The 21,228-nt window shown below is 35.2% G+C and overlaps 1 protein-coding gene across 1 annotated transcript in view; it reads left to right on the plus strand.

Annotated features, from left to right (window-relative positions):
* Positions 1-986: 986 nt before the first annotated feature.
* Positions 987-21,228, plus strand: part of LOC142354681 (uncharacterized) — a 41,126-nt gene continuing 20,884 nt past the window's right edge. Inside the window, exon 1 of the mRNA XM_075407040.1 lies at positions 987-1,016. The gene's annotated coding sequence lies outside the window, so the exon portion shown is untranslated. The remainder of the gene's footprint in view (positions 1,017-21,228) is intronic.

Below are 21,228 nucleotides of genomic sequence, written 5' to 3' on the forward strand. Positions count from 1 at the left end.
AAGAACTCAAACTCAAACCACAAACAATAGTTTTAGTTCACTTCAACCCATTTATAATAATGATTGCGGCACAAACTTTGTAAAAATTGTGATGTGTTAAAATCTGTAAACAAGTCGAATATGTTTGGTGGTCTACTTTAAAAAATGAGTAAATTATTGGCTAGAAGTGAGTTAACGAAATTGACCATGCAAACGTTTGTCCGCGGATTTTTGAATCCATTTTTTTATCATATATCAGGAAAAGAACTCAAACTCAAACCACAAACATTGGTTTTAATTCACTTAAACCCATTTTCATTAATGATTGCGGCACAAAACTTGAAAAAAATGTGATATTTTAAAATCTGTTAACAACTCGAATATGTTTGGTGGTCTACTTTATAAACGTGAGTAATTTATTGGCGAAAAGTGAGTTGACGAAATTGACCATGCATACAGCCAATAACACTGAAAGACATGAATTTACAATTTTCTGAGGATCTTTCCAACAATTGCTCCCCTTTTGCAAAAGGGTAGCTATTCTTAACTAAGTTTAAGTATGCGATATATTAATCAACCAGAGGCGATTAAAAATTTCCACGTATGCGCATACTGAATAGAACGATACGTCATTTTATGGAAATTAGCTGAATTGGAGTACAAAGTGAAAAGAGTTTCCGACTGGCAAGTCGGCGGGCGCGCCTCGATGCTTCGCCGCCTTAGCCGACCCTGGATTTCCTGAGTACTTCCACAGCGCATGAGAGAAAATGGCCATAAACCGCGGGCTACAATTGCGTTTAAACTGATGTTTGCCTATCTAAACTGTAGGTAGGCCAAGTAATATTTTGGTAAAGTATAGCACCGAAAGAGGGCGATTCTTTCCGGCGGAGGGGGGGGGCAATTGTAGAAACGATTGTTTTGTGGTGATGCTATTTATGTTCAAGCTGTTTTCTCATGTATTTTGTAACCTCAAAATTTCGCTGTTGTGGAAATTTTGACCACAACAGCCTAATTGTTGTGATAAACTTATTAAATAGGTGCTATGGGTTTTCATCAGTCTTGTCCAAATGAAAACTAATCTGTAGTTGATTCAAACAGTTGATTCAAACAGTTGACCTTTAAATGCTCTTTTTTTGAATACACAAAATCGTTTCGTGCACATTGAATTGAACAAATTCTCTCAGTTTCCTTTACATAAAACATTTCTTGTGAAGATTAAAGCAATGAATATAGATAGCAGCTGTCAAGTTCCCAACCTGCTAACTCTTGATGAATGGAAACAGCTAAATAAAGATACTACCTACAAACTTTATGTTGATTTGTCTAATAAATTACATCGAAAAGATTTATTTATTGAACAAGTGTTAACGGGACTCAAAACGAAAATTGATGCTCATCCCTGCCTTGGAGGAGAACAAGGCAACAACTCTGAGAAACAGTCAGCATCATCCCCCAATGGTTTTGGTTTGTTCCAGGAACAGGTCAGAGATTTCAAAAAAAATGATTTCACGACTTTGCAGGAGAATTGTGTTTTGGGTAGTAGCATAATAGCAAAGCTGTATGATGATGCAAGTATTCCACTGGACGTTGCAATTCATGCATACCGGGGTTCCACGACGCTTGAAAAATTAAAAGTTGTTGACAAGTATGAATCAAAAAAACTAAAAACCCTAATTTTGCAGGATGGGACTAATAGCGTTTCAAAATCTTCCAAAAATGGTAAAGATTTGTTTGCGGACTATCAAAAACTGGTTGATAAATGCATGGAAAAATTTGCTCCCGATTCAATGGTGCTGTGTGAAATTCCTCCTTTTAGGGAGATACCTATAAACAGTGATAAAAATGAAAAAATTGCAGTCTTTAATGATTTGCTAAATAATACTTATGGGAATGTTGATAATGCAATTGTAGTGCTTAAGCTAAATGATATTATTCGAAGTGTTTCAACATACAATCCACGCATCACACATTTCAAACAATTGTACCATGACAATGTGCATTTAAATTATAAGTTGGGAATACCATTCCTGAAAAACATACTGCTGGGATACCTATTAAAAACCTCAAATGGGGTTATTGACTTTAGTAAAGTAACATCTAACGCTTCTTATAAAATGCAAAATAAATTCTCTAATTATCAGCAACGCTACTTTTTACAGCCTCCAAACAACAACCTATCATTTAATCGCTATCATCCATATTAACTGTTGTCAAACCTTGACTTTTAGATGAAATAAATGGAAACATTTTGATAGTTTGTTTGATTCATTAGGCACGAGCGGTTTGACATCAATAACTGAGTATAATGTTGAAAGCTGTAATTCTGATAAATTTATGTTATTATTTTTTGACGAGGCAAACAGTGGTTTTAAACTTTCCCACGCCACTGAGCCTCACTTACAATTCTAAATTAAAAAAACTTGATTTGTGTTTGATAAAAGTTGACCTGCTGAAAGTTTTCGGCTTTGTATGTTTTTTCTCATCTGGGCTCTTTTTCCTTCTATATGTTCACATACTTATGTTAATTCACGGGGATGTTGAAAGAAACCCAGGGCCTTTGGAAACCTTAAATAGTATACACACAAAATGTAAAAAATGGCCCATGCAGCTGAAAATTGTGCATGCTAACTGTCAAAGTATCCAGAAAAAACAGCTACAGTTGAAGAGTTTACTCAATGGCATCGGTCCAAATTGTATTTACGGTTTAACAGAAACCTGGTTGACCAGTATTGATAGTAATAGTTTTTATAACCCTAATCCCTATCAGTTTGATATCCACAGATGTGATCGACAGGATAAAAAAGGAGGAGGATTGTTATTATTAGTACCCAAATTTTGCAATTCGAAAATCAGGAAAGACCTTAACAACATGTCCAAAATTTTTGAAAGTTTATGGGTTGAATGCAAATTATCCTCTCACAAAAGTATCTTGATTAATATTTCTTACAATCCAAATAAACAATTTTGTTCACAGTTTTTGGATGAATTGGCTTTATGCATCGATAAGGCTTCCACTGAAAATAAATCAATATGCCTAATAGGAGATTACAACATTAATTACTTGAACAACAAAGAAAAACAGAAACTGGATACAATTATTCTACCTTACGACTTGCACTTGATGAATTCAAGAACTGCAACCAGGCCCCAGAACGGTAGCTGCAGTTTATTAGATTATATCATAACTGATAATGGGCTGAGAGGGAAATACTATTATGTATTCGACTCTCCTATCAAAAGCGATCATCTTGCACAAATTCTATTCACTGATTTCACGCTGACTCAAAAACAAAAACCACTCAGGAAACTGATATTTGATAAGCGTAATTATGATCCCCACAAATTCAGAAATTCTTTAAATTACATTAACTGGAGCCTCATCTATGAATCTAATGATATCGAAGAAATGTTCTCACGTTTTGAAAGTCTGATTGCAAATGTAATCAGATTACATGCACCAATCAGAAAAATTTTTATACGGAACAACAAACCTAATTTTTCACTTGCAGATAAGTTTGTCTCAAACGCAACAAAATGCCTCAATAAAAAGAGGAACGAATTTCTACTATCAGAAAATTTTGATAATTTCCTAAAACTAAAAGATCTGACGAGTAAAGAGTATCTGAAAGATTATGAACGCTTCCAAACACAATTGATTGAGTCTGCTAACAGCTCCAGGAAACAATGGAATCTGATCAACGAAGTCAGAAATGAATCTAGAACAGGAACTAAAATTCTCTCTTTGAAAAACTGCTTTGAGGATGTAATAACCGACAGCAAAAAAATAGCGAATTTGCTTAACTATAAATTCAGTAAACTTGGTGAATTTCTTTTAAATAAACCAACCATTAAACAAAACTTTCAGCAGATCAACCCTAATTTGTTCTCGTTTCGTTTCTTTACCACATTTGAGTGTCGTAAAGCTCTCAACAACCTCAATAAAAACAAACCATTGGGTCCTTCAACTATTCCGGCTTGGGCATTAAAAGATGGTGCTCATATTTTAGCAGAGCCGTTATGTTTTCTCTTCAACGGATTTCTTAAACAAAACAAATTTCCTTCTCTACTGAAATTGGCAAATATTACACCTATCCAAAAAAAAGGAGACACTGAAAACCCGCTGAATTATAGGCCTATTTCTATAACGCCTGCTTTGTCAAAAGTTCTTGAGATTTTAATCAAAGATCAAATAGAGGAACACCTATCAAAATACAACCTCCTATCCAAAACACAGCTTGGATTCAGGAAAAAATTTTCAACAATTGATGCTCTTGTATATCTGACAGAAACTGTAAGACAGAAACTTGATGAAAAAAAGTGGTCACTGCGGCGTTTTTAGATTTGTCAAAAGCTTTTGATTCAATCGACCACTCAGTTTTACTAGAAAAACTTAAACACCTTGGTTTCTCTTCTTCGGCTATCCTTTTCATTAAGAGTTACCTCACTAACCGACATCAAAGAGTAGTGATACCAGAAGCTGAATCTGACTGGCTGGAGGTTAGGCAAGGAGTTCCACAAGGCACAGTTTTAGGACCACTCCTATTCAACCTATATGTAGATGATCTACCAAATTTCATCAACTGCAGTTTAATCCAATACGCTGATGATGCAGTTGTTTATACTTTCGGCAAAAAAATTACTGATTGCAAGCTGCATTTAGAGAAATCAATTTCTTCGCTTGTTGACTATTTTTCATACCATTCTTTAAAACTGAATTCAGAAAAAACTGAGTTCATTGTCTTTGGCACTTCTTCCGCAGCAGAGTCTATTAAAGTTGACAACCATATAATAAAAGAAGTTGAGAATGTGAAATATCTCGGAGTAATTTTGGACAAAAAATTGATGTACCAACAACAAGTTAAACAAATACTCAGCAAGATGGCGCAAGGAATAAAAACACTTTACGTCCTGAGAAACGTAGTACCATACCATTTGCGCAAAATCCTACTGAATTCTCTTGTTATTAGTCATCTCCAGTACTCAGCTGTTCTGCTTTCGTCAATTTCAAAAAATCTTCTGACAACCTTAGAAAAGCAACTCAATTGGGCAGTTAAAGCTTGTTATGTTCAACGATTTAACAGTTCATCACTTAGTATCAAATTAGATAACTATATACTGCCAATTAAACAACTACTTGAATACAGAACAGCAATGTATGTCAATCAACTCTTGACATTTAAGAAGCCTGCCTTCCGAAGAATAACAGGACTTAGCTTGCCAATTTTTAAGTTCTACAGACATTCAAGGACGAAAACTATTTTTCTTGAAGAGAGGTCAAAAACATCATGGCTGGACAAAAGTATTATCCGAAAAGGCTTATCAATTAATAATTGTCTTGAAAAATACTTAAAAGGGAATGAATCAAACAGGCGGGTTAAAAAAGTCTTCAAGAACTACTTTTTCCAACAATTTCAGAAGGACCCAATGGGAAACATTGTCGGCAATGTTTCTTGGAAAGCTTTTAAATTTAAATAACGCTTCATTTTTGAGTTTGTATAATTTGTTTCTTCTACCTGGAGAAGAAAATCTTTTACCTGTTATTTATTACTTATGTTATATCTTTACGCTGCCATTTGTGTTATGTTTAGGCTCCTTGACCTATTTATACTCATTTGGAAATTCAGTGTTTTTTTTTAAGTGGTAAATGCGCCTTATTTGTATATGTATAACATATAATATAGTATTCAAAACCATTCTTATGCTAACATGCACTACGGGTACACTGCATAAATTTTAAATATTTATTTTACGTGATATTTTTTTCTAAACCGTTTCAGTTTCACTGTTGCTTCCTTCATGTATAGTATATTAAAACTATATAAAGCCATTCATATGTTGCCACATTCAGACATGGATACACTGAATAAACTTGAAATTTAGTTCTTTTGTGAGTCATCATTTTTTCAAACCGTTGTTTTTGTTTATGCGCTAGAGAAACTCTTTCACTTGAAACTTTTGTCAGCAATTAAACAGCTCAACTTACTTTTGCTATGATCGCTTTTTGTTGCCCGATGTCAACCTAATTAGAATTAAGCTTTTTTTGTAAACAAATGAGATAAAAAGAGTAAATAAGCCGCTTAGATAGATATCCTGTTGTCATTTAGTCACATTTGTTGTCCCCCAAGAAATCAGTTTATTTTGATCACTATGGATGAGATGCTGAACAAACTTGAAAATGAGTTAGTAGTACTCCCAAGTGCCCCAAAAGAGTTACTATCCTTGAACCCTCAGATTAATTCCATTCTCGGCCACAACAAAACAGTTCGTAGATTATCTTGTTTGAAAGGTCTGCTTGTTACCAAACGCATTCCAATGAATACTGACTCTGGGGAATTATCTACTGTTGACCAGGTAGAGTCAAAAAAGATATCACATGGTTGCATGTTCATTCCTGCTCCACTATCTGACAAAGTGATCATTTTGAAAACTGTGACTCATCTTTCAACAGACGAAGCAGTCACTCAAATCACACATTCAATTTCGGATCAACTACAATGTTTGGACAGGACAGTCGAACAAATTCTTGCCAAAACAAAGGTCAGCAAATTTAATGTTCAATTGTTTGTTTGTCATTCAGGCAGGGTGCAAAATAGTCCTGAATTCGAGAGACTTAAGTTAAATTGCGTGGATTTAGAAAATGAACCAAGATTCGTCAACTTTAATGTGGCTATTGACTTTACCGATGACAAGGAGCTGAACGAAAAGATATTAACTTGTGTAGAAAGAGGCACCGCGAAGTCAGATGTTATCCCAAAATTGATTCTACACTGTGATGCTACATTAGAGCAGTGTTTCTACCAGTTGAGCGCTCAGCCTCTCAAACTGCTCTCTAGTGAACCTGCAACTTTTGAACAAATTGATAAACTAATTGAACTATTTGACTTTTATTTCCCTGATCGACATAAAAAATTGCAATCTGTCCCACATTTCAACCGAATTGAAGATCATATGTTACACACATACACAGCAGAAGGCGAGTTAGGCTACTTTCCCGATTATGCAGGCTATTTGGGAGAGGTTAGAATGTTCTCCGAGAAACTACTAGCCAATCTTGAAAACCCAAGAGGAATTTTGCTGAAAAACTATTCTAATCAACATTTAGAAACAATCCTTGATCGACAGCACTTTGTTCCCCAGAAGTTTGAAATTGATTGGTTGTACCTTGGTCAAAATCAGATTATTGCAATTGAAGTAGGAATATCGGAAGAACCTCAGAAACCACGGAGTGCAATTCGCAACAAAATTGATCAAGTGATAGAGAAAATTCTTCCTCAAATGCAGTTGATTTTGTACTCGTTCGGGAAATCATATCAGAAAGGGGAAAAGGAACATTTGTGCAACTTTTCTATCAATTCAGTTGAAAGCTTGCTCAAAGTGATTGTTTTTCTACCTGAGGTAGATTGTGCTACGCTTACTAACGAAATAAAAAGAATCTGTCAGTCAGGTCAATCTTCATCAAAGAAAAAGAAAATGACGTCTGAGCAAGCTGCCGATCAGAAAAGAAAGAATATGTTGCAGCAAAATGGACAATTTCTCAACATTATATTTTTCTTGGTTGAAGACAGATCTTCTAAAAATCCGCTGAGATTCGTTCATTTGTCAGAAGATCTACAAGTAATGCCCACCAAAGGTTCTATACAGGACATTTTTAACAACTCACTTCCTGGAGTAGAAAACCAATTATTTAGTTACATATGTACGCTATTTTCATTCTCTAGATTGAACTGTATTGGAAACTTAGAAATTGAATCAATTGACGGTGAAGCTTTAGAAGTAGATCAACGTTTCCTTCAACCGTTGGCAAAAGGAACAGAGAGGGATGCAACGTTCCCAGCAATGATTTTAAGTCCTCAGCAGCATCGTATTTTATCAGATCTGAATAAAACGCATTTGATAATCACAGGTCACCCTGGAACTGGGAAAACGATACTACTTCTATCCAAATGCGAACAACTCGCAGCAGATGACAGTGTTAAGAAAATTATTTTTATTTATGGAGAATACAGAGAGCAATTTAGAAAATATTTAGAAAGGATTTGCAATTCTTGTTGGAGCACAGAAACAAGAAACAAAACCATCTTCGAGGAAGGAATCGTAGGAAGTTACGGTTTGGATAAATTCCTCAAAGTTATTCAAAATGTAGTCAATTTACTCTGTAAGCGTATGACAGACCGCCAGAGCTAATTAATCAAAATCCGCCAGCAATGAAAGAAATCATATTCCAGGTATCAGCCTGATTTAGTATCAGGCTTTGATACTAGAGAACATTGTGGCCCTGATCTCTGACGGTTTAAAATCAAACTGAAATCAATACCTGTTTTTCAAAAAAATGCTTGATATGAACTCCGGAAAGATAGAGACCGGATATCCTTAAAATGAGGAATTTTTAACCAGAGATTGGGAAAATAACTTTAAATGAAATGTTGTTAAAAGAAAAATATAACACAACCCTTAAGATTTCTAAATGCATTTTTTTTGTGAGACTGCAGAAAAAAATGTAAAAGTTTTTTTTTACCGAAAAGTTATTACAGTTCGCATAGGCAAGTCAATTAGTCCAAAATGTATTGAGATTCAAATTATATTTTTGAATGTATGGAAGTTGTTTTCTGCAAAGAAAAACATTTGCAAATTTTTACGCTATCTAGGGCGCTGAAAACTTTGATTGTTCCATAGCCAAAATTAACAAACAATATTTTTCAAGGTTTTTTCATTAAAAAATTCGATCGCTCTAAGAAAAACTTAAGAAAAATAAGCAAATAAGCAGAATTCAAGACACTCTAACCTCAAGATAATGAGCTGCTAGAGAGAGGGAGAGAGAGAGAGAGAGAGAGAGAGGAGAGAGAGAGAGAGAGAGAGAGAGAGAGAGAGAGAGAGAAAGCGAGGGATAGAGAAAAAGAGAGAGAGAGACAGAGAGAGAGAGAGAGAGAGAGAGAGAGAGAGAGAGAGCGAGCGAGAGAGAGAGAGAGAGAGAGCGAGAGCGAGAGTGAGAGAGACAGACAGATAGATAGAGAGAGAGAGAGAGAGAAAGAGAGAGAGAGAGAGAGAGAGAGAGAGAGAGAGAGAGAGAGAGAGAGAGAGAGAAAGCGAGGGATAGAGAAAGAGAGAGAGAGAGAGAGAGAGAGAGAGAGCGAGAGAGAGAGAGAGAGAGAGAGAGAGAGAGAGAGAGCGAGCGAGAGCGAGAGACAGACAGATAGAGATAGAGAGAGAGAGAGAGAGAGATAGAGAGAGAGAGAGAGAGAGAGAGAGAGAGAGAGAGAGAGAGAGAGAGAGAGAGAGAGAGAGAGAGAGAGCTTTAACGCCAAAAGATCGAGAATGTGAAGCTAAACTACAAGAAAGAGGACAAAATCAAGAAAAAATTTTAGACTGTGTTTTGGTTACATCTTTCTTTTCAGACAATTTAGAAGCAGATGTCATTCCTTCAGAACTAACTCACAAACGTTGCACGTAATCAGAGAAAAAGAAGCCCATTTTCGATACTTTTGGGTCTTTTAACGCTGCAACAGTTTCTAAACCTAATATTCTGTTTTGAAAATCAAGTTTGACAGAACCGTTTTTTTATCTTCGCAGCTCAATTCACATAAACTTCTGACAAAATTTGAGAATGTGGTTTTTATCAGCTATATTTTAGTTAGACAAAACTTTTCAAAACTTCAACTCATTCATTTTGTGTGTTAAATATTGACATTTCTGCCAACACTAATAGTCAATTTTAATAATTTAACCCAACTTGAATTAACATTGACTTTCAATATTTTGATTTTCTTATGAGCAATCGAATGAATCAAGTTACCGTAGCGGATTGAATTAAATTTTAAAACCTCAACGTAATCTGATTCTGCGGTTTTCATTATTTGTGTTTGCACTGATCAATAAGTTGTGAATCAAAAATTATGGTTGATCAGTTCTTTGTTTTAGATTTTCTCTACGAGAAGCTTAAAATAAATTATCGAAGGAAAATAAATTTTGAGAAAAGATTCTACATAGTCTCGCTGAGGATATAAAATGGTAACATGCGGGCCATTTTGTTTTTTATTTTTGTTAAGATTATTAGCTGATTTTTTTGTTGTTTAATTAAACTTGGATCAATTTTGGAATTTGAAAACAAAAGTTCATGGATTCATAAAATGAGATGTTCAGATTTAATACCGATGAAAAGCTAGAACAATTTTGAGAAAGAAAACAGGGAAAAATTAGGAGAGATTTGAGACGTTATCGTGGTTATGCTTTTAATTTTTCTGTTGGAATATTCTGTGCGTGATGTCTGACCACGAGACTCAAAATTGACCAATTTTTTGTAATAAGATTGTTTAGAAGCTGCTAAATGTTAACTTAAAGAAAGCGGGAGGCCAGCATTAACAGTACTTACCCTAAGATAGCAATATTACTTTTTCAGAAGAGCAAAAAATCTGATCTGAGAATACTCAATTTTAACGAGAACTTGAAGATAAAGTTAGTTGCCAAGAAGAACATTGATCAATTTTCTCCCTCCCAATGCAGTCTGATAGTGTAATTTTTATTGGCTCTGTTTCAACTGATCAAAAAGAGTTGAAGCAGACAAGCATCAAAGCGTTCTCAGACAAGCTTCAAAGCGTTCTTCAAAACGGTCGGTAGACAAGCATCAAAGCGTTCTTCAAAACGGTCGTTTATTACGTCACCAACGCAAACTTCTCTATTGAAGATTAGTACCTAGCTTTAAACGAATCTTTGAATGATTAGTAAGCTTTAAGCAACCCCTTTCTACATCTGAAAACAGACGGTTCTATAGAACTTAAAAAGCTATGGCTCATCTTGACGAAAAAGCTTTCCTGAGCTTAAATAAACAAGACATGTAGAATATATATTGCTATTTCCAAAAATTACAAGAAAAGGGCACGTTTATTTAAAAATTATGCTTCAGCTGGCGGAAAAATTACTCGACAACAAGATGGTAAGTGGTCAAGACAATAGGGAACATGCTATGGTCGAAGTAGCAATCCAAACGGACAACAATGAAAAAATAAGAGATTTCCAAAAAATTTCAATTAAGGATGTTAACGAAAATTTAGTTATTGGGAGCAGCATTATAGGAAAACTAGAGCTTGATACATCAATACCTGCTGATATTGGGGAGCATGCTTATCGGGGTCAACACCAAATGATAAATTGAGAGTACTGAAGGATTACGAGGAAAACAAATTGAAAACTTTGGTCTTACAAGACGGAACCAACAACGTGCTGAAACATACTTCTAAATCTGCTGAAGTAAATTTTGAAGAATTCAAACAACTGGTTAATCTTTTCATTGAAAAATTCTCACCAGAAACAATTATAATCTTTGAAATACCACCTTTAAAGGATCTGCAACATAACACTCAAAAAAAAGATAATAGATAATTTTAATTCTTCACTTCATGATAACTATGACAATTTTTATCGGTTTAAAATTTTGCCTCTGAACGATTATGTTAATAGCGCTGCAAAAACAACTGGTGACTCAACAAGGTATAATTATATATTCTATGACAATGTTCATTTCAATCATCAGCATGGCGGTCCATTATTGAAAAACTGGCTACTATCTCATTTGTTGCTCTCATCCAATGGTCGAATTGCTTAATTATCTGGGGCTCCTCGATCAAGAGCCGCTGAACAATACGCAAGCGAGGTAACCATTGAAATTTGTAGGAGCTCAACTTACCAGACAAAGCAGGTACCAACATTTCCAAAGAGCAGTAAATTACTCTCATAATAACCATTACAATAATTAGTTGCCTTATCGCGCTAACTCCAATGCGTATAAATTCAATGGTTCTAACAGCAGTTAAGGCTTTTGGTGTAAACTCTCTGATCAGTTTCTGATGTAGGGAACTGCACAATATTGTATTTTTAAATGCTTCTTTCTTTGTACTAGCTCGATCAAAAATTTTCATTTTCCTTTGCTTCTTATTGCTGTCCTCAAGATTTCCCGCGACAGCAATAAGAACAGATAAACACGGGTACAATTCAAAAACTCTAAGTTTAAAAAGGTATTGAGTTTGAAAAAAGAGTTCCAATAGAAGTGCTTACTCTTTAAGTAATAAACTGCAACATACAGTACGCATTCTTCATCCTAATCTTACTGATCAGCTATGGCGACATAGAGTTCCATCCCTGTTCAATTCTGTCGTTTGCAGAGGCTAAAACAATATGCAATCGGGACAAAAAGAAACCTAATTTTTCCAGCTTAACTGTCGGAGCATTGTAAATAAAAGACGGGCAATAAATGCAATTGTTGGAGAACTGCCAGAGAACACTATTTTTGGTTTCACAGAGACATGGCTCACTAGCAATGATCAAGGTAACATTTATTACCCTAAAAAAGACCACCAGCATGTATGTTTTAGATTTGGCAGAGCGAAAGAGGGCATTTCAAAAAAGGGCAGAAAATTAATGCTGCTTATACCAAAACTCTTTTCTCCAAAATTGAGGAAAGATCTAAATAAGTTCTCAGTTGATTTTGAAAGTATTGGGGCAGAATTAAAAATAAACAACCGGAAAACAAAAAACACAACAATATTACTTAATGTCACTTATTTTCCCAACAAAAACCAAACAGAAAACTTTCTGGAACTATTGGCTAAGCATTGATAATGCAATAGTCAAGGGTCATAATATAATACTCATGGGTCATTACAACATTAATTATCTGAATTCAATGGAAAAGAAGAAGTTAGACTCAATATTATTACAATACCATCTAGAAATACAAAACAAAACTGAGGCAACTGGTATATGCAAGGCGAGCAAGACTGCAATGTTAATCGATTGCTCTATTTCCAATATTTACGTCAGAAAACCAAAACGTGCAACACTTCAATTCTATCTGATCGTTTTGCCCTGTGTACTATACCGAAAAAAGAAACAATCCCATTAAAACTAGTAGAGACGAAAAAAAACTATGACATAAGTACATATAACAAAGAAATATTACCTTTCACCAAAATTTTTCACCAAAATTTTTCACCAAAATTTTTACTAGAGTACTGCAATAACACGCGCAACTTAAAAATGTGTTCATCAGAAACTACAAATCACGCTTGGCTCGTTCACAAAATTTGTTGAAAAATAAGGAATTACAAAAAGATTGCGAAAAATCGAAAAATTTCAAAACCTTCTCCGAACTGAAACAGAAGTTGTTCTGCTCATCTAACAATTCTTTCAACAAATTTTTTATCAGTCATTAGTTATATCATCTAATAATAGAAGAAAACGCTGGAAACTTATGAATGAAATAAAAAATTCAGCTAAAACAAGAACCCATATCTACAGTTTAAAAATTGTCTTCAATGATTATGTCACGGAGCCCAAGAAAATTGCAAATTTTCTTAATTACAGATTTTCACTGCTAGGAAAGCTCATATTATCAGACGAAACTTGCAAATATATCAAAGACTTTGCGATTAGATCAGCCAAAAAAAATTCGATTAGATTTATTACAGAATATGAATGCTTAGAGTGCATTAAGAAGCTCAATAGAAACAAACCACAGGGACCCTCAGCGCTACCCCCTGCGCATTAAAAAATGCAGTTTCTGTAGTCAATAAACATCAATGTTTCATTGTAACTGAATGCATAAACAACTCTACGTTCCATGAGATTCCAGAAACCGCTGATGTAACACCAATTTATAAAAAGAACGACCCCGAAGAACCAGACAATTAGAGATCTATATCAATAACACCCTGCATTTCAAAAGTTTTTGAAATCTCAATCAAAGAGCAATTCACAGAGTACTTACAAAAAAGAAACTACTAAGTCGCTCTCAAAAGGGACTTAGGAAGAAAAATTCTACAACTGACGCTCTTGTTTATACTACTGAATTTATAAGACATAAAACAGATTAAAACAAAATTCTAGCTGCTGCCTTTCTAGATCTTTCAATAGCATTTGACTCAAAAGACCATGTTATCCTCAAAAGACCTATTTATGACGCTCTCGTTTATACTACTGAATTTATAAGACAAAAATCAGATTAAAACAAAAATGTAGCTGCTGCCTTTCTAAACTTTTCAAAAGCATTTGACTCAATAAACCATGTTATCTTTTTAAAAAAGCTAGGAAGATTAGGTGTTGACTCTAAAACCATAAAATTAATAGAAAGTTTCATCTCGGAGAGAAAACAAAGATTTCTGATTAATAACGTAAATTCAGATGAGATTAATCTAGAACGTGGTGTGCCTCAGGGGACAGTGCTTGGTCCTCTATTGTTTAATAATTATGTTAACGATCTGCGAGATCAAATTGATAAAAACTGCGAGGTGGTACAGTATGCAGATGACACATTACTCCTTGCTTCCTCTCCTATACAACAAGAGTGCAAAACATTTAAAGAAAAGAATGTAATATTGCTGACCAAATATTTCACAAGTCTAAAACTACAATTGAATCCATCAAAAACTGAATTCATTCTATTCAGCTGCAACAGAGATTTCAGCGAATCTGAATCAATAAAAGTCGGAAACAAAATCATTACAGAGTCCAAAGGCGTCAAGTATCTTGGGGTACCCTTTGACAAAAATCTCAGTTTCCAAGACGAAGTGAAGCATCTTTTAAAGAAAATGGCGCGTGGAATTAGAACAATTTGTACACTCCGTAATCGGATACCAACGTTTCTAATGAAAAAAGTTCTGAACGCATTTGCTATAAGCCATCTAAACTATTCGTTACTGTTAATCCAATCAATAGACAAAAATTTGCTTATATCGCTTGAAAAGCAACTAAATTGGGCCATTCGTGCTTGTTACTCTAGAAATAGAATGCACTCAACAAAAGATCTCAAGATAAAGCATTCTTTTCTCCCTGTTGAATATTTAATCAAATTGAAAAGAACCACTTATATGTGGAAACTGAGAAACTGTTTTTTACCCGCGTTTAATCCTCTAGATGTCACAACCTTGCCCACTTGGTGCATCAGACAAAACCTTAGAAGCTGTGAAATTTTTTAAAATTCTATGTGTCACACTCAAAAATTGGAACGTTCAATTATAAAAACTGCATCAAAGGATTGGAATTCACTTCCTAAAGAACTAAGGGGTTTGGAAAAGAACAAAACCTTCACGAAGGAATTGAAAAATTTTGATAATAGATCTTTTTCTGATAATTAAAAATATACAATTTATGGGTCGGTTAGTTGGAAATCTATCAGATTTTAAAAAGTTTACTAAACCACCACTCAAGAATCAACATTATCTGGTCGATCTAAGAATTAATTTAATTTAATTTGATTACACTTATTTTCTTGAAATAAATAACAACACTCCAGGCAGTATTATAACCATTGTCAAACTCTCTGTTACTTGTTATGACTGTTATTGTTAATAAAGTGTTCTTTTTTAAGTAAAAGTATAATCGTAAATGATCTGCAGTTGTCTGTTGAGGTCAAACCTCCAGGAGAAATTAAAATTTAGCAAAAAAATCAATTCTTTTGGAAAGACCGGAAAAGGTCTAGATGAGAAAAAAGTTGGGAAACCCATTTATGAGTTTCTGCGAAAAAAAGGTTGTTACAGTTTTTTTTACATAATACAAAGCACACAACACAATTTCAAAAGCTCTATCGCTATTAAAGTCTATCGCTATTAGCTCTATCGTCTGAAGAAACAGATATTATCGAGAAAATTTCTACATATTAATTAACCAGTATGATCAACTTAGGAAATGTCATTTTGAAGAACCGATAGATCATCTAACCGACGCTAACTTAAAATTGGAAGCTAACGGTTTAAAAGGAGGGAAAAAGATAAACGTCAGACATTCCTCTAATCATACTAATGTTGCTGACAAATAAGGTAGCTAAAGCCAGGTTCCAAAAACTGCAATGTGAGTTGCAGTCATTGCAGAGAGAAAGACAGTAACAGGTTTAAGCGCTTTTTGGTCACCTAAATAATTTGAAATGATTTCAGCCAGTCTTTTATAGAAGGAAGAATTTTGTGAGTCAAAGCTTTTAAAAATACTAAGCTCAAATATTTAAAAAAAACTTGTTCAAGATCAAAGTTAAGTAAAAGACCGACAGATTTTTCTCTAATTGGTAATTTTCACAACACAGATACCTCACAAGGAATCAACAAAATAAAGCAACATGAACAATGAGTTGAGATTAACAACGTCAATGCAATCTGATAATGTGATTTCTAGTGATTGTGTTTGAATTTATCAATTTACTTTGAAATACTAGTTTTGGTTGATACTTATTTTCATTAGGAAATCAAAATACTTCTGAGAAGTTAGCGTCAATCAAAATGATCAGAGTGAGTGACTTTAATGGGTGAGGGCCGGAGAGCTCGTTCAATAAACACTTTTTGACTCCGTATAGATAACATAACTTAAAACACTCATGTGCACATTTTAAAATGCCGAAAGTCTGCAGCGACAGAAGTTAAAATGCCAGAAGTTGCTATTCAGCCAGAAGTTGACTTCAGTTGACTTGCGTCATTTTAAATCGTGCGCGTTTCGTGTTTTAAGCATGGTTAAGTGATTCTGCAGAAGTCATGTGGTACAATAGTACATTTTAGTGGGGCTATCGATTTGGTGTTGCTAAATATGTTCATTTATGTTTAAATTTAATTCAGTTCATTTCATCTACCTTTATTTTATTCGATCATTTAGTTCTAGTTTTGAAGATTGAATCTGATGTTTTCATACTTTTAAATTTGTTTATATCCGGTGCATGATCTTCTGTCTGTTCATACTGTCTCGTGATTGTAAGTTGATGATCTTCTGTCTGTTCTCATTATTTAATGATTGTAAGTTGCCGCATTTCTTCAATTTCGTAATTCAAATTAGTTGACTCTCTCTTTAACTAGAATTCGCTCCGCCAAAAGTCTTAATTCAGACATGACAAAATCTAATCAAATTTCGGTAAGCGAAATACCTAATAAACAATCGAGTATACTTTCGCTCCGCAAAATCTGCCTAAATTCTGTAACCAGAATATTCAATTCACAAGCAACAAAATTTAGTGTCGATTCGCTCCGCGAAATCACCAATAAATAGTCGTTGTAAAGTAAGCTAATCGGCGTCGCGAATCAACTCACTCCTACAGATTGTAAATTTGTACGACATGGCGCAGCCAGCTCGAGAATCTAGAAAAACACCGCTATCGATAGAGCCATTTTGGGAACGACCAACATCGGATCCACCAATCAGATGGGAGAAATGGCGAATCCAAGTGAAGTTAGCGATTCTCGCTCGAGAGAATATCACAATAGACACGCTGTTACAGCCCAAACCAACGATGGTCCGATTGCCGGTGGAACCGAAATATGAGTTGCCAATTGAAGATGCAACAGATGAAACGGAGAGAGAGCGTCGAATTAGAAACAATCAATTGAAGTTGCAATGGAAACTAAAATGCCAAAAGATAACAGAAGCGGGAATACTATGCGGGGAACGACCATGGAATTTGTGTGACCAAAAATGTGTATCTCTTTTGTACCTAAGTATTGGTACGGAAGGAAGACGACTACTTACACAAAAATTTCCACATGACAATATTTACGACTTGACTACCCGCAAACTATAGGAAATGATGGTGATAGCTTTTATTCGTCCTAGAAATATCAAATTTGATCGATACGTATTCTTCTCTCGAAAGCAGAAGAAGGGTGAAACTGTAGAACAATTCTATAGCATCTTGAAAGAATTGGCAAAAAATTGCAATTTTGAAAATCGTGAAGAGGCAATCATCAGAGACATTTTCATCACAAACATGTTGGATGGTGATATCCAACGGGAACTTCCACGGGATACAGTTGAACCGGAGAGGGCACTCAGCATTGCAGTCAACATGGAAATGGGTAATCAGAACCAGCAGAGAATAACGTCTAATAACGGTGCAAATGGCAGTAGAGTGAACGCAATACAACAATTCAATCGATTTCGCGGCGCGGGTACACGTGGAAATCAATCAAGTAGAGCAGTCGTCAACCGTGGATCCGTTGGACAATGTCGCGGTTGTGGTCAAGTTTGGACAACAACGCACCGTCAGGTTTGCCCTGCAATGGATAAGAAATGCAATTACTGTGGTTTGCAAAACCATTTTTCTAAGGTATGTTGACGAAAACTTAACAATACAAGAAATACTCAACAAACCAATCGCATTAAAAATGTAGAAACTGCTGAAATCTCTAATCAAAATTCAAGTCAGGAAAATCAGAACGTCAATTATATTAATTATAATGAACAAATTAACTCAGACTATGATTCCTCGGATGATAATTATGTCGCAACAGTCGAAAATATTAGTTCACCAAATATAGCACTACAAAAATTGTCATTAACGATTGGAAACACAAATTGTGATTTGCTTCTCGATTCCGGTAGTGGTTGTACCATTACTAATATGTCACTTGCAAGAGAAATAATGCTCAATTGTGCGCAACCAAAATGGTCAGAGAAAAAACCACTAGAATTGAAGTCTTTTTCAAATGACATGGTTCAACCTCTCGGCACTTTAAAAACGCCGGTAAAATGCAATGATTGGAATATTCAGAAAGCAAAAATCACACTCGTAGCTGATGGATTTCGACCAATATTAGGACGAGATCTTTTTGATGAGTTAGGCATCACAATATCTCAGAAATCTTGCCCGAAAACGGAAGTCAATAACATTGATCAACCTTGTGCAATGAAGAAATCGTTTGCAAAGGAGTTTCCAGATTTGATATCCCGAATTGGAAAATCGAAAAAACCATACGGTTAATTCAAAATTCCACAAAAATTATCGAGTTATACATCAGAAAGGTAGAAAAGTGCCAATACATCTTCAACCGAAAGTGAAAATTGAACTTGAAAAACTATTAAAAGAAGGACATATAGAAAAATTAAACAATTATTCTGACCAATTTTTCATATCTCCAAATGTCATTACGGTAAAAAGGGATCAATCAATCAAAATAGCACTTGATTCCAAAATCTTAAATAAAGCCATTCATAAAAACAAGTATCAAGTGCCTAATATAGATTCGCTAATTCAAACAATTTCGCAAACACTGTCAACGGCGCCGCAAGAGAATGCTTATTTTACGACTTATGATTTGCAGTACGCTTATAGCCAACTTAAGTTACACAGTGATACGGCCCGCCATTGTAATTTTAATATTGTTAGTGGGGATATGACTGGCACATATCGATTTAAAACTGGACTTTACTGTTCAACGGATATGCCAGCTGAATTTCAAAAAGCTATGGATTGTACTCTTGCTGGTTTGGATAATACTTTCTGTTTCCTGGACGATATATGGATGGTGAGTAGAGGTAGAATCGAAAAACATCTGGATTTGGTACGAAAATGTCTAATAAAACTAGATCAAGAAAATCTGCAAATAAATCTGGCGAAATGTCATTTTGCAAAAGAAAAGATTGAATATGTTGGACATAATATTACACAATCAGGTGTAACTAAAACTTTCAAGTAAAACAGATGCAATTGGAAAATTATCAGCACCTACTAATCTTAAAAAACTTCGATCGTTTATGGGTCCAGTACACCGTTTTGGAAAATTTATTCCAAATTTGTCACAGCTTAAGAAAAATTCTTTGGACGGATGAGCATGAAAAACAGTTCTCCTTGATAAAGAACAAATTGCAGAAACCCCAGAAAACAAACATTTTAACCCGGAATTAGAAACACGAATTAAATGCGATGCCTCACGTAAGGGTTTGGGATGTGCATTGGAACAACGAATACCTAATGGTTGGTATACAGTAGCATTTGCGTCACGATTTTTGAACTCTGTTGAAGACAGATATAGTATAAATGAGCTCGAACTTTTGGGTGTTGTCTGGTCCGTGGAACATTTTAAATACTATTTGTACGGCAAACCCTTTACTGTGATAACTGATCATAGAGCTCTTCTCTCAATCATGAGAGAAAACAGGTCTAACAAATCATATAACAGTAGATTGACACGTTGGGTAGACCGATTATTACCATTTGATTTCTCAATTGATCATCTCCCTGGCTCAAAAATGGGATTAGTGGATTATATCTCTCGCGACCCGCAACAACAAGCTGTTAATATATCTGCATATGACGAGCAATTTATTGTAGCTAAATTGGATGTAATTAAACGCAGTGCAAAACGCTTCTTGTTAAACGCCGAAAATTACATCGATTTCGCAGCGCGAAATCCACTTACAAAGAGCGTCATAAATAATCCAAATTCCACTAACAAATTATGCAGTGAATTCGCACCGCGAAATCCAGAATATTCTACAATTACGCAAAATGATAACCCAATTAGCGAAATAACACCAATTAATTGAAATTCCAACCCCATAATTGAGACAGCTAACATTCCTCACTCGCTTTTTGCCTTGAATCGATCCACTGATCAGTCGCTATCTAAATTAAACAATTTTCAACGAATTGCTAAGAAGTTCAATAACGTATACTTGATGTCGCAATCAAACTCTAATGATGAAACTTTGATGACAGTCAAGCAATCGACCCCATCAAGAGTCAGATTTGCAGAAGCAGGACCTTCTACAGCTCAAGCCGCACCAGCCACGCCAATCACGCCCACGACCGATACAACAGCCACTTCGCCTTCAGTAGACGACCTATATCTGGACTCTTGCAACTTCGCCCTCTCTAAAATCTTCTCAAGCTCCTTAATGGCCAGCCTGACGACTAAGGATGCGATTTTGAAAAAAATTCGCGATTGCATCCTTACTGACAACGAAGATAGATGCAAACAAATATCGCCCTACATTCATTCCTTCTGGAAAGACTTGCATGTAAAGAACGGCTGCGTTTGCATAGATGACAGGATTGCCCTTCCCCACGCGATCAAAGATGCATATATCGACGCAATACATGCAACTCATCCTGGCACTTGGGGGATGACTGATATGGCAACACACGCGTGGTGGCCATATATGCACGGGGACATAGCTACGAAAACTACAAAGTGTAACCCCTGTGTCAAGATTGGTAAAAATTTAAAATCTATTATACCTGCTAATAAATGGGCACCATTAAATTTATGTAAAGCTCCAAATGAAGAAATTCAAATTGATTTTGGAGGACCCATTTATAAATTAAAAAATCAAGAGTTTTTTTTTCTTGCATATATTGATCGTTTTTCGAAATTCCCAACAGCAGAAGTATTTGAGAGAGCTAATGCAGATAATATTTTGAAATTTCTTCAAGAGTATGTTTTGCTATACGGTATACCCCGTGCAATTAGATTGGATCAAGCTCGATGCCCAACGGGACAACAAATTAAAGCA

The sequence above is a fragment of the Convolutriloba macropyga genome, chromosome 15, assembly GCF_964194025.1.
Source record: "Convolutriloba macropyga chromosome 15, txConMacr16.3, whole genome shotgun sequence".
NCBI lineage: Eukaryota > Metazoa > Xenacoelomorpha > Acoela > Convolutidae > Convolutriloba > Convolutriloba macropyga.